General features: G+C 34.7%; 1 long non-coding RNA gene across 1 annotated transcript in view; it reads left to right on the forward strand.

Annotated features, from left to right (window-relative positions):
* Positions 1-6,719: 6,719 nt before the first annotated feature.
* Positions 6,720-15,346, forward strand: part of LOC145673931 (uncharacterized) — a 185,175-nt gene continuing 176,548 nt past the window's right edge. The window contains exon 1 of the long non-coding RNA XR_014128869.1: positions 6,720-6,823. This is a non-coding gene — a long non-coding RNA (uncharacterized LOC145673931). The remainder of the gene's footprint in view (positions 6,824-15,346) is intronic.

A 15,346-nucleotide genomic window follows, 5' to 3' on the forward strand; every position in this document is an offset into this window, starting at 1 on the left:
GAATATCAAAAGTGCAAATAAACATACGCAAACGTTCCTAAAGAATATGGAGAATTGCAACGAAACTTCGTAAAGGGACTATTTGCAAAACAGTATATGAAACATGTTTTAATTTTTGCGGAAAAACAGTGTTGGGGCCTAGGTCTCATCCGAAAAAAAAAGAAAATATTACCGTAATAGCTAAGAAAGGAGTGGACCCAAGCAAATCAAATTGTGTGTAGATATTATATGTAAAATAAGGGCTCTCGTGTTTCTCAAGTGTTCCTATCCGTTTTGCTTCAAATTTGGCATATCAATAGCAAACTGGAAATAAATCGACACGTGTTTTTCTTTATGCTGAAAAAACATTGCAAAGATTAAAGGTGCCTCCTGAAATACTATAAAATACGCTATAATGTTTGTGTTTGCTGTTACTTGATCTGCCAAGTTTGAAGAAATCGGATGGAGACACGACACTTGTGAAACACGGAAGGCCATATTTTACATATCCAATATCTACATACAATTGCTTTCGGTTCGGTCCACTTCTCCCGCAACTCAACGCCTCGGTTCACTCATAAGTTTTTTTTCTCTTTCAGGAAAATACGAAACACGTATTCCCTCATCTTACCTCTACAATATTAGTGCACATTTCATTCACTCGGTCCACTTCTTCTTGTCTTTTGGAGTCAAATTCCAAAATTGTAGACGGGGGCTTTTGCCAACAAAAACAGTTTTTAACCAAAATTTAAAAATGTATTCGTTTATTTTTAGCGTATTGTCCACACACGCAGTTTGATGCAATTCCTCATGTCCTTTACACACACCTAATATACTGTTACTAGATATTTTGATATTTCGTGATGAAGGGTTTGGAAGGGTCCGTGCCCCACCTAACCTTTTTTTCCAGGAAAATACAAAAACCATATTCCCTAATTTTGTGTCTACAATATCTGTCCAAATTTTATTCACTTCAGTTCACTCCTTCTTACCTTTCGCGCGTCAACTTTCAAAATTTTGGTTTTGGGTTCTTTTGCCCCTAAAACCGTCTTTCCGCAAAAAAGAAAAAAACGTATTCCTTTATTTTTTGTCCATACAAAAAGGTTTGTTGCAATTCTTCATGTCTTTTACACACATCTGACATATTGTTACTAGCATTTTTCATTTTTTGTGATCAAAGGTTTGGAGGGGTAGGTGACTCACCCAACCGATTTCTCCAGGAAAATACGAAACCCGTATTCACTCACTTTATGTTTACAATATCTGTGCACAATTTCACTCCCTCCGGTTCGCTTCTTTTTGACTTTCGGGAGTCAACATTCAAAATGTTGTTTGGGAGGTTTTACCCCCCAAAAACTGTTTTCCCGCAGAGCATAAAAAAACCGTATTCATTTACTTTCTGCGTATTGTTCATACACAAAGTTATGTTGCAATTCTTCATTTCCTTTACACACATCTGACATACTGTTACTATTACTTTTGATTTTTCGTGATAAAAGGTCTGGAGGATTCTGTGCACCACCCTACTGTTTTTTCCAGGAAAGTACAAAACTTGTATTCTCATTTCACGTCTGCAATATCTGTGCACAACTTCATTCACTTCGGCTCACTTCTTCTTGCCTTTCGGACGTCAACTTTCAAAATTTCGGGTGGTGGCTTTTGCCCCTGAAACCGTTTTTCTGCAGAACAAAAAAGTATTCATTTTTTGCGTATTGTTAATACACAAAGTTATGTTGGAATTCTTCATGTTGTTTGCACACATCTGACATAATGTCGGTAGCACTTTTAATATTTCGTGATCACAGGTTTTGAGGTGTCCAACCATTCTTTCCAGGAAAATAGGAAACCGTATTCCCTCATTTTACGTCTACAGTATCTGTGTAGAAATTCATTCACTCCGGTTCATTTCTTTTTGCCTTTCGGGCGTCAATTTTCAAAATTTTGTGTGGGAGCATTTGCCCCCTAATACCATTTTCAGCAGAACATAAAATAACCCGTATTGCTTTATTTCTGGAGTATTATCCATACAAAAATTTCATTACAATTCTTCATGTCCTTTATACACTTTCTACATACTGTTATTAGCATTTTAATTTTTTGTTATCAAAGGTTTGGAGGGGTCCGTGGCCCACACGACCATTTTCTCCAGGAAAATATGAAACCCGTATACTCATTTTATGTCTACAATATATGTACACATTTGCACTCACTTCGGTTCACTTCTTTTTTCCTTCCGAGCTCAACTTTCAAACTATAGGGTGGGAGCTTTGGTCCCTAAAACAGTTTTCCCGCAGAAAAACCTGTATTCGTTTAATTTTTGCGTATTGTCCATACACAAAGTTATGTTGCAATTCTTCATGTCCTTGACACACATCTGACATACTAGCACTTTTGATATTTTGTGATCAAACGTTAGGGAGGATCCGTGCCCCTCCCACCCCTTTTCTCCAGGAAAATATCAAACTCATATTCCCTCATTTTATGTCTACAATGTCCGTGCACAATTTGATTCACTTCGGTTCACTTCTTTTTGCCTTTCCGGCGCCAACTTTCATAATTTTGTGTGAGAGCTTTTGCCCCTAAATCCGTTTTGCCGCAGAAAAAACCCTTCTACATTTTTTTGCGTATTGCCCGTACATAAAGTTTCTTTGGAATTCTTCATGTCTTTTACACAAATCTGATATACTGTTACTAGCACTTTTGATATTTCCTGAGCAAATGTTTGGAGGGGTCCGTGCCCCACCTAACAGTTTTTTTTCAGGAAATACGGAACTAGTATTCCCACACTTTATTTTCACAATATGTGTACTAAATTTCATTCACTTTGGTTCATTTCTTCTTGCTTTTCTGGCGTCAAATTTCAAACTTTTGTGGTGGGTTCTTTTGCCTCCTAAAACCGTTTTCCTGCAGAACATTAAAAAACATATTCTTTTATTTTTTGCGTATTGTTCATACACAAAGTTTCGTTGCAATTCTTCATGTCCTTTACACACATTTGACATATTGTTACTAGAACTTTTTATTTTTCGTGGTCAAATGCTTGGAGGGGTCCGTGCCCCGCGCGGCCGTTTTTTCCAAGGAAATACGAAACTCGTATCCTCATTTTACGTATGCAATATCTGTGAAAATTTTTATTCACTTCGGTTTACTTCTGCCTTTCAGGGGCCGCGGTGGCTCAGTGGTAGAGTTCACCTTTGGTGCTTGGGGTCCCGGCTTCGATACCAACCCCCGCCAAGTGAACCTTGTGGTGAACAAACACCGTGTGCGTGGGTTTTCTCGGGGTTCTCCCGTTTCCTCCCACTTTCTTAATTCCGCCATTTCATTCATTACTCATCACCGTCTCCTTTAGTCTAACCGGCATAACCGTGGGACGTAAAACTCAAAGATTTCATTTTTTTCTGCCTTTCGGGCGTCAACTTCCAAAATTTTGGGTGGGAACTTTTTCCCTATAAAACCGTTTTTCCGCGGGAAATAAAAAAACAATATTCATTTTTTTGTCCATTCATAAAGTTTCGTTGCAATTCTTCATGTCCTTTACAGACATCTAAGATACGGTTACTAGCACTTTTGATATTTCGTGACCAAAGCTTTGGATGGGTTAGTGCCTCACCGAATCGTTTCTTCCAGAAAAATACTAAACCCGTATTCCCACATTTTATATCTACAATACATGTGAAAAATTTCTTTCACTTCGGTTCACTTCTTCTTACCTTTCGGGCGTCAAATTTCAAAATTTTGAGGTTACCCCCTAAAACCGTCTTTGTGAAGAACATAGAAAATCCTGTGTTCCTTTATTTTTTGTGTAATATCCATACAATAAGTTTCGTTTCAATATTTCATGTTCTTTACACACATCTGACTGACATACTGTTGCTAGCACTTTTCACTTTTCGTGACCAAATACTTGGAGGGATCGGTGCCCCACCGTTCTTTCGAGGAAAATACGAAACGCGGATTCCCCGTTTTGTCTACAATATCTGCGCACAGTTTCATTCACTTCGGTTCACTTCCTTTTGCATTTCGGGCATCAACTTTCAAAATTTTGGGTTTGAGCTTTTTCCCCTTAAAACCGTTTTTTCACAGAAAATTTAAATAAATGTTTTCTTTTATTTTTTGCGTATTGTCCATACACGCAGTTTGATTAAATTCTTCATGTCCTTTACACACATCTGACATGCTGTTACCAGCACATTTGATTTTCCGTGATCAAAGGTTTAGAGGGGTCCGCGCCCCACCCAACCGTTTTTTCGAGGAAAATACAAAACTCGTATCCTCATGTTACGTTTGCAACATCTGCGCTTAATTTCGTTCACTTCGGTTCACTTCTTGTTGCCTTTTGGACGTTAAGTTTCAAAATTTGGGGTGGGACCTTTTGGCCCCTAAATCCGTTTTTCCGCAGAAAATTTAAAAAGCCCGTATTCCTTTAGTTTTTGCGTACTTTCAGTACAGAAAGTTCCGTTGCAATTCTTCATGTCTTTTACACACTTCTGACATACTGTTACTAGCAGTTATGATATTTCGTGATCAAAGGTTTGGAGGGGTCCGTGCCCCACCCAGCCGTTTTTTCCAGGAAAATACGAAACTCGTATTCCCTCCTTTTACGTCTACAATATCTGTGCACAATTTCATTGACTTTGGCTCAGTTGTTCTTGCGTTTCGGGTGTCAACTTCCACAATATAGAGTGGGGCTTTTATATCAAAACTTACGTAACTGTATGTAACTTTTTCTTTTTTATGAGATTCTTTTTTTTGGGAGGTGAGGAGAGAAATGCTTTCCTCTGATATATGTTTCTTGCCATTCATCTTGTTTGAACTTCTTAAGTAAGATCATTTTGTAACTTTTGATGTCATCCATCTCCGTCACGATAATATTATTGTCATTTTTAACAATTTGTTTTATTCCCTTATTTGCAGTTTGCCACACTGATATATTTATTACAAAATTGAGGTTTGGTCCAGCGCCTTTCGAATACGGAACCAACCCAACCGCCGAGCATTTTGGGTTGCATGCTATTGCAGGAAAAGAAGAATTGCAGGTGGTAATGCACTTTTGGAGTCGTGTATACAATGTTTCCCTCCTATCCGATTCGTAAGCCTTTTAAAACAAATAAACAGCTGATGTACTGGGTAATATATTCCCATTTCTTTTCGAGTATTTATCGAATAGTAAATATCTGGTCGATAGTTGATCGATTTCCCTAAATCCACACTGATAATCTCCAATAATTTCATCTACGTGTAGAATCAATCTTGTTAATAGAATGTTAAGAGAAATGCCTCGATAATTATTACAGTCAGTTTTGTCGCCTTTCTTGTGAAGTAGAACAGTAATTGATTCTTTCTACTCTTCTTAAATGTATTCCATATTTTTTCTCATTTTTTTTTTAAAAAGTTTCGTAATGATATGTTGAATTCCTGTCGTTAAAAATTCAGAAATCTTCAGGATTGGGTAAACCGCGATGGTAGTTATAAGCCTAGGAAACCGCACGATCAGATGAACAGTCTATTACGTATATGATCCAGGTACAGAAAATTTGGTACTTTCCCGATTTTGAACAAGCTTAAGGAATAGTCAGTGCATTATAGAATTCGGAATTTTACCGATTTTGCAGATTCCAAGCATCTGATAGGTGGTAACATTATTACGTATGTGATCAATGAATGAAAAATTTGTTCGAAATATTCATACAATGTATATGAAAGTTAAAAATTTCAAGAATGTACAGAACCACTCGAAACGAAGTTCTTGATGTTCAGCTTTTAAAATTATCATATAAATGTATTTTTCTCATGTTTTGTTTTTTGTTTCAAAAAGAGGGTGTGTGATATTTTGAAGTAAAAATACTACATACAATTTTGCTAGTTATTTGTGTATCTTTTTTTTAAGTATTTATTTTTGTGCATAAGAAGTTAAAAAATATATATATATATATATATATATATATATATATATATATATATATATATATATATATATATATATATATATATATATATTGGCTAATACTTTGGAATTCATAATGTAAATATGTTAAGAATTTTTTTAAAAAATCTTTTCGAAATTCATGCTTTATTTTAGAAGTTCTATATTATTATCTACATCAACCACTAATCAAATGAGTTCTTGTGCGGTAGAGAAGCGAAACAAAGTCTGCTTTATCAATTTAAAGCAAAATTCTGAAAAAAGCCCAAAATTTCCCAGTCAAAAAAGCGAAGCAGAAAAAACCGAGTTTTTTTAAAAAAAAAGCCGTTTTTTTTAGCCCTTGCATCTCCAATGCAAATTCAAACATTCTAAATCAAGAACTGCAACTACAGAATAAAGTGCAAGGTATTCTTTTAACAAACCAGTAATATACCGAGTATCGGCATATGTTCCCTTTGGAACAACCACATTTTACTCATTTCAAAATTGATTCACGGGCATACGAAACTCCAGGGGGGATTGTGATGAGTACCAGTGATTTGTTCAATTCGTCCTTAACCCACCCATAATCCACAGGACCGAGACATTTTGGATTGCTTATTCCTGCTGAGTTCCGTAGATACAGCTAGTATTGTGCTATTTTAACATTTTCAGTAAATGATTCATTGGTTGGTGGAAGAGAACATAGACTTGGAGGAATGGCAAACCCTTTGTTAGGTTTGCCCACCCAGACTTTCACACGAACATCAGAAATTGTATTGTTGACAATTAGTCATGTCTGGAAGTGTTAGGCGTTTCCTGTTGACAGTTGCGACATATTTCTCCTGGTACGTGGCAAAATATCCGTCGTGAAGGGTGAAGTGCAGCCCACACTCTTGTTAGTTATGAAGTAGTGATTCACTGTGATTTGAGCCCTGAATGGTAAGTATATTTGCATTCAATTTTCAGTACATGCGTTAGCAACATTTATACATTTCGTACTTGCATTCAATGAATTCTGCATAAGGTGTCCTTAATTAGAAGGTATTGATGAAGCTTTTAAATTTAACTGATAACAACGTTTTGCAGGTTCCAGCGATATATCATATCCACATAATTCATTAAGTAACAGAGCAGTAAGTCTTAAAAATTGGTTAATCTAAACAATGATAGACCTAAGACTTAACGATATGTAATCATATAAAATGGTGCAAATTGCATCACAATGTTCACTTGTTATATCCGAAAATATGTAACAAATTATATAATGGCTATTTTAGAATGAGAGTTCAAAATCCAACCTATTTCTTTTCCATTTATCCCTTATAACATAAAATAACGGCCATGTTTATGTCATGCAAGTCGTCATTTTTAATGTATCTAATCCTGCCCGGAAAGGTAAATATGTCAGATGCATAAGGACTGGCGTTGATTTACGAATGCATCAGGTGGATTCATATTGCATCTTTTATGACTGAAATTTAACTGTAGAATAGTATTTTAAAATATGAAAGAGGAAAAGTTTCAATAACTTGTTTCACAATAAAGCAGGCGGCTGCCCATACTGTTCCTCTTTTTAATATTTTTTATTTTGTAGTTTTCTAGCAGAAAGGTAAAATGTGGTAGTACTTATATAACAGAAACCCTTACTCCTGTCCCCCTTTTGTATTTAGAAGTAAGAGAAATAACAATTGTTCAATTTTATTAACTAAGGCTGAACGTGTCGAGTCAGAAAGAAGCGACCATTGCTAACACACCCAAATTTAACTTCTATACAATAGTTAGGTGTACACAAAAAAATGCAATTTCAAATCAGAAGGATTCTAAGGTTACGGTTACTTTATTCACAAGAAATTAGCGAAAAAATGTATAAATTACCATTATGTCGTGCAAGTTAATGGACATATAAGATTTTGTTTATTTTTCGATAGTTTTTGTTCCTTTAAAACCTAGAAGCCTCACGTCTAACGGTTATGCCGTGTAGGTTAAAGGGAACGAATTACTCATGACAAAAAATATTTATGATATCATTGATGGAATGTGAATGTGAAAAGTAACTATAAAGCGCTAAGAAAACTCACTGACATCACACTTACATACTCTGCAATCCAACCGAGGACGACTAGTGCCAAAATCATCTTGCTTCCTAAAAGGAGCAGAGTAAAGCAAATTATTAATATTTAGTTACTATTTTCATCGGAGGTTTGGATTTAATTTGCATCAAGTTTTGGCAGGGCCGGATTAAGTGAGGGGCTTAAAGGGGCTATAGTCGTGGGCCTCCAGGTGGATAGGAGCCTCCAATCTGATCAAAATCTCAACTGACTATCTAAAATGAACCATGAAGATACAATCAACATCATGAAATAAAATATGACCAAAATTTTAAACATAATCCCGTAACTTTTCTTCTGTACTTTGACAGAAATGTATTAAGTGAAGTCAGCAGGGGGTCACATATTTTTTCTAGCAGAGGGTTAAGAGAGATGGGTAATTTATAAGAGTGAATAATTATTAAAATTAGTGGCTAAAATATAATTGGGGAGGAAAATAGAGAAACTTGAGAAAACGCACGAACCGCAAAAACTACAAAACTCGCGTTGAACTAGATACACCTCGCATACGGGGTGGGCACTGTATTCTTGAACAATGATATTATGCACCTATTATATGGATTGAAACATATTTTTATTGAAAAATTCCGTAGGGGGCACGGTGGTTAAGGGTAAAGTAGTCAATGAGATCTCTGGTTCGATCTCAGGTCTTAGAAAGTAGGTTTTTGTGGTGGACAAATGAAAAGCACTCTGTCCGTAGATGTTCTCGAAGATCCACCCTATCCTCACACTTTTTTCATTCTTTCTTTTTTTTTTTAATTGATATCATTGTCAAGTCTCGTATTATAATTAAGTTAGAGTTGAGTGTATACTTGAACTGTGGGAGTGTTACATTTTCATTCGTAAATGGAATCCTTAAGGTAATCGGAATATTTAGTCGTTAAGAATAATTTGAATATATTTAGGACCTAACACAGGTTTCTAAATGCTAGAGAGAGACGAGTAGCTTTTGTATAAATTGTCTGTTATTCTACTTTTTCTTTTTGCTGAAAACAAAACTAAAGAGTTTGTACAGTGTGCATCAAGTACCCCGAGTGTTTTTTTTTTTTTTTTTTTGCTAATTCTTACTTCAGCTGTGCAACTGGTTTAATTCGATCATGTCATATCATTAATTTTAATTTTTAAAACATAAATTATGTTTATGAAATATTCAAAACAAAAGCAATTAAAGCACTCTCACATACTTCAGTACTTACTGTATAAATAAAATAACGTATACGCGTAGAAAGGAGTCGATATGAGCCAACAAATTTTGTGCGCAGATATATATTCGCCAGATGCAATCACGCACGTAACTACTTTTGTGTTTTTGTGCTCGAGGAGGGATTGTGCGCGTCAGAAGGTAGCCACGTTTCAGGTTGCTTCTGAGTGTCTTCGATGTATGCAACCTACGATAGATATTTATATGCGGGCGTACATAAAGAAATAGTATAAATACCCGAGCAGTGGAATGATTTTTAGGTTAATTCCTTTGTGGATATTGTTCTTCCTCTGTCTTTATCCAGGATCTAAATTTCTCATTCAACGGCGCATGTTTACAGCTCATATCTTATAAATAGTTGGCACATCCGAGCCCTCCCCGTGCTTTTCTTTACGGTCAGGTGTTAATATAAACTCATTAAAAAGCAAAAAAAAAAAAAAAAAAAAAAAAGTCTACAAACAATTACGTTATACTCTTTAGTATGATTTACTTTATTAATTTATTTTTCTTTTCCTTGTTAATACTATTTAGTCTTAAAGAAAGCGTGTTTTTAAAACGTTTTTATTTATTTTGGACAAATAAACTACAACAGTTTAACCAATATCATATTTTTTTTCCTCCTGCCGTTCAATACGTTTCTCCAAGCCTTGACGCTAGAAATCTTCCTCTCTTGACTCAAAGAATCAGTAAACGAACTCTTGAATTCCATGTCACTGTTGAAGGACATACGGCGTAAAGCGTTCGAAAGCGATTGAAAATTACGAAAATCTGAGGATGTCTATCAGCAGAAAATAAAGAAGGGATAACACTTTACATTCAAGTTTTCGAATGTGGCTCTGGTCATATTGTTCATGTGAGGCCTGGCTTTGTGGTGTTGCAGAAATATGCCATTCTTGATTATTCGGTCTCTGTTTTTAATTTATTTTAGCTCTACATTGAGTGTTTGGTTGTGCTCAAGTAGTTCGTAATGAATTACGCATCTCTAGTCTCGCTATACACTCAACCTGGTATTTCGAGGATTAAAGTCCGGATTTGCCGTAACGTATCATTCACTATCACTTGCTATATTCTAAGTAACCGAGAATTGTAATTTAGTAAAGAAGAATAAACAGAAATGACCTAAAAACATGTTCAAATATGAATACGGAAGGCAGTTTCTGATAGTATTTCAATAGGATTTATCTCCACTGTCTCTTTGTCTTGGTTAATATGTGTATCATTATTGCATCTCATCTCTATATGGAAAACTTTGAGCAAACAAAATTTATCATTGACCGTGTAAGAACAAATTAAATTTAAAAGTATTAGTTTGCAGTAGAGTGGATTTGCACTGGAGACCTTGGGATCCGTAGACTATAGCCTATAACACATCGATTATTCTTCCACTCCCAGAGAAGTCTCCTAACTTGATAATTGCGTTCATGAAATCAAGGCGTGAGAAAAAGAAAGAACGAAGAAATGTTTGACTGAGAAAAAAATAGAAATAAGTATAAATATGTTTCACTTTCTGAATGTAGCTAAGTCTCGGTTAGGACAACTTTTGGAAACTAATAACTAAGCAGTAGTCAGGTAAATCATACTTTGCTCTTGTGATCCATTTCTCTGATGCTAGTGAAAGAGAAAATTGACAAAAAGAATTCGTATCTTACTCTGTTACTTTAGTCAAGAAAAACAAGAGGTTAAATTTATAGATTGTTTTAATTCTCGGCCAAAAGTTATTTTGCAATCCATTCGGTTAAATTAAAAAAGTAACTTTTGCTAAGTACTGCTATGATAAAATTTTCCGTACTGATTGTGTTACATTGAATCAATATATCTATTTTCATATTAAGAACGTTTTTGTAGTCATATATTGTATATACAAGGGAGGCGTTAGCGAAGTATACTGCTGTTCAGAAAAACAAGGAAACACTTTCAGAGACTAAGTCCAAAAATGAAGCCTAGATCCATCTCCATTATTGTATATATTTAGAGTAATTGCATTTTCCTTCCCTCCTTATGGAGGTATCAGCTGCTAAAAGTACTTGCGCAGACAGTAGCTGAGCTTAGTAATTCACTGAGTCTTAGTACAGAAATTAGGAAAATTGAAGATCGAGGGTTGGAAACTTGGTCTCTGATTTTTTTATTTATTCTTTTAACCATGAAAATATGATGAAATAATTAAAATGCAATATTCCTTACACATGTAAATTGCAAATATAAGATTTTCATGTTAACATATTTCTTAATTGCTACATTGCACTTTTTGTCTTTATCATTTTACTTTTAGTTCCAAAACACATACTTGTAAGACTTCTTGACTTAAAATCTGTTTAATAATCACTAAGAAGATTGTGAAATTAAAATAAACACAAAGAATCATGTAATTAGAAATGTATACGCCAAACTAATTTTATGAGGTTCGGATCTATGATGTTTTTTATGTTTTAATTTGATGCCATAACTTAGAGGGAGAGTGGGATGAGAAGAGATATATAAACAATGATCGAAAACGATTGATATTAATTTCGAGTCCATAATTTGTAGTGTTTCTGAGATGAACAGTGACACTTCTGATGTAGTTCACATCCAAAATCAGCCTTACAATTTTGGCGAAGGGTGAGAAGGGTTACATACATAAAATATAAATACAAATGTAAGCGACTACGTTTGCAACTTAATAATTTTGAAACACCCAACCGGTCGCGATCAAATTTTTGAACATAGATGAGGTTCGGGCATGGTATAGTTCGTATCATTTCATTTTGATGCTGCAGCTGGATGGGAAAGGGTGAGGTATATATGAATGATCGAAAATGATCGATATTAGTATTGAATACTTAGTTGTCTTATTCGCTGAGATAAACAGTGACATTTCGGATGAAGTTTAAATCCAAATTCAACAAACGTTAGTACTCCTAATGGAGGGTGTTGACATTTAAAAATAATAGAAAATGATTGACATTAGTTTCGAATTCATAGCTTTTGGGCTCACTAATTTGATTGGTGACAGTTTTGGTGCCCTTTGTGTCCAAAATGGAACGTATTCTTCCTGTACGAAGAACGGATATTATGCTAGGATTATATATAGTACACTCAGTGCAATGAAGGTAACTTCATTTTCATTACTATCGAGAATTATATATATATATATATATATATATATATATATATATATATATATATATATATATATATATATATATATATATATACATTACTTAACCATTTCCCCTCGAATGCGGCGAGAGCCCCGACATTCGAAATTTTCCTTTCCGTTCGTATGTCGGGCCTACCCCGCACTAATTTTGACGCTTTAATTACTAGCATGTCGACAGAGCCCCGCTTGTATGAATTAGTCGACAACTTCTTCCATCTTTTGGGCGTCTATTCAACTCCTTACTCGGCCGTTCCTTAGTCGACAACTGCTGCCAATTTTATGCGTAAATCGGTGAAATGGTAGAGAAAGTTATTTTTCTGGCTATTAGAGGTAGCAATTGTGAATAGTTTCTTATTATTCAACACGCAGGGACAAATGAATCAAAATCCAAGAGTTGCCCATATTGACTACAGAAAAAAGTTGATCACTCAGCTGGTAGGCAATGTCCGAAATACACAACGCAAGCGAGGGAGGCCGTCGTCTACAGATACGGAAGAAAGACTGAATGGTGCACCACATTTTATATATTCCAATCCAAAGAGTAATTCCAAAGACTGTGCAGTGTGCAGTGATAGAAAAGTAAAAGGTGGGAGGAGAGAGACTGTGTATTTTCGTAATACGTGCTCCAGAAAACCTGGATTGCATCCAGGTGAATGTTTCGAAAAATATCACACACAGCGCAAATATAGGTAACAGATATGTAAAAGGGCAGTTTATGCTAAATTTCTTATGTATTTTTAAATAAAACAAAGGTATTTTCTGTAATGTGGTTGTTTATTTGTATTGAAATGGTAGTAAGCAGAAATCACTAAAATTATCTCAAAATAAATCCGAGCAGTACAGCTTGCTGTGTCAAAACAAATTCGAGGGGAAAGGGTTAATGAAAACAAAGAGTTGTGTTTCCAGCTTTGTGAAGTATTTCCATATTCCTTTCGTAAATAATCGTCTGATATGAAATTACAAAATATTTAGTAATGTGCTAATAAAAATGGGAAGAAATTTACACAAGTAAAAATATGCAGATGTCTACTGTGGCGTAGAGTGTGAATCAATAGTATGGGACAACACTAAGAATATAAACTGATCATTCGACATTGAGTCAGTAATATACATCTGTTCTATTTTCGAAAAGAATGGCTGCCGGAAAAAAAAATCCCAGATCTATTTCATTCAGATTCTCAAATTTCACTCATCCTCTCTTGCAGAGATATAGAGGGGACTGAAGAACTCAATAAAATGAAGTGAGGCATAAATATTATTAAACCATTCGTATAGAATCGAAACATACTCCTCACCAAATTTGTCCTTTTGCTACAGTAAACGCAATTATCATCATTAATAAAATAAAATATATACATCGTAAGATTAGAGACGTAGATATGGAGAGAGATAGAAAAATCAGATGGGAAGAGAAAATAAATAGAGAAATTTCGAGAAGAATAAATGAAGAAGGAATAATATTGAAGTCGATACAAAAAGGAAAGGATATTGGTTACGACTCTGTCCAAGGATGAATTGCTTAATAAGTGATAATTTTGAATGATTAATCTCTGGAATGAAAAGGATGAGAAGAAAAGGTGGCAACTCCTGGACGATATTCTATTTATGTGTTTTATTGATATTTTTAAAGGAAATATACATACGAATATAGTAAAGAATTATCCCAATTTACAAATTTTGGTTGAATGGATTTAAGAAACGTACTGGAAATGGTAAACTTTATTATTATTATTATTATTATTATTATTATTATTATTATTATTATTATTATTATTATTGTTATTATTATTATTATTATTATTATTATTATTATTAAAAGAAGAAGAAGTATTCCACTATGAACAATTCCACAACTGCTAGGAAACAATAATGTTTATTTTTGACCAGTCATATTTTGACCGTTACTAAGGAAGTGTTTTAAGTATTCATCAATTGTTTGTTAAACACGTTACATTCTCAGACAGTGCAAATCAAGGTTAATACATCTGAGTCATTTTTTAGTATTTCTGTTTCTGTAGCGCGTGAAATCAATAACGTCGTCTCAACCCTATGTCTAACAGAAATTTAATATTTTCATGTCATTATACATCGAAAATATCAATATTGCAAATGATAACATTTTCTTTACTTAACTAAGCGGGAATCGACCTCGGGACCCTGTCCTCTGCTATTCGTTTTGAAACGTTTTCGTTTCTTACGATCACTGTCTATTTTATCTTCATCATCTTCCTCCAACATCACATCCCGAAGCTCTCTAAATAATTCTTCTCTAACTTCTGCAATGTCCAAGTGTCAACCATAAAGTCCTATTCTCTAGACGTAACACGCAAGCAATTTCCTCTTAAGTCCAATATTAATGCTGCTAGTTAAGAGTGACCTTTCATCGTTGAATACTTCTTTGGTTATGACAATTCTTGTCCTGGTCTCTTTGATGTAGTACGCGTCTTTCGTCAGAATACTTCCCAGATATTTGAAATGATCGATTTCTTAAGTTCTCTTTGTTGCACTGTGACCCGTAATGGCGCATTTCCACGGGGCATTCTCTTGACTTTCGATTTTCCGATGTTGATTCCCATTCCACATAATTTTCCGTTGTCAACTATATTGTCAACCATCTCCTGTAATCTTTCTTCGGTTCCAGATATAATTACCATATCATTTGCATAACTGATGTTGTTAATAATCTGACCTCCAATCTGGAAATCTGCAATTCCCATTAATGCTTCATTCATTTAACATTCAGTGTAAATATTGAATAATTGGGGCGGCATATTACATACTTGTCTTAACAGCTCTTCCTATATCCACACTATCGATTTCTCCTTCATTCAAGCGCAACTTGACTCGTTGACCTATATGAAAGTCGCAAATGAGTCATCGGTCTCTCAAGTTGACACCACTTTATTTACATATTTGCAGACGTTTGTTAGCAGAAGTTGAAGAAGTCCAATTAAGCCTTTTAAAGGCTTTTTTTCTTTTTTTTCTTTTTTTCTTTTTTTTTCTTTTCTTTTTTT

This window comes from Thermobia domestica, chromosome 17 (genome assembly GCF_964235325.1).
Source record: "Thermobia domestica chromosome 17, izTheDome1.hap1.1, whole genome shotgun sequence".
In the NCBI taxonomy this organism is placed as follows: Eukaryota; Metazoa; Arthropoda; class Insecta; order Zygentoma; family Lepismatidae; genus Thermobia; species Thermobia domestica.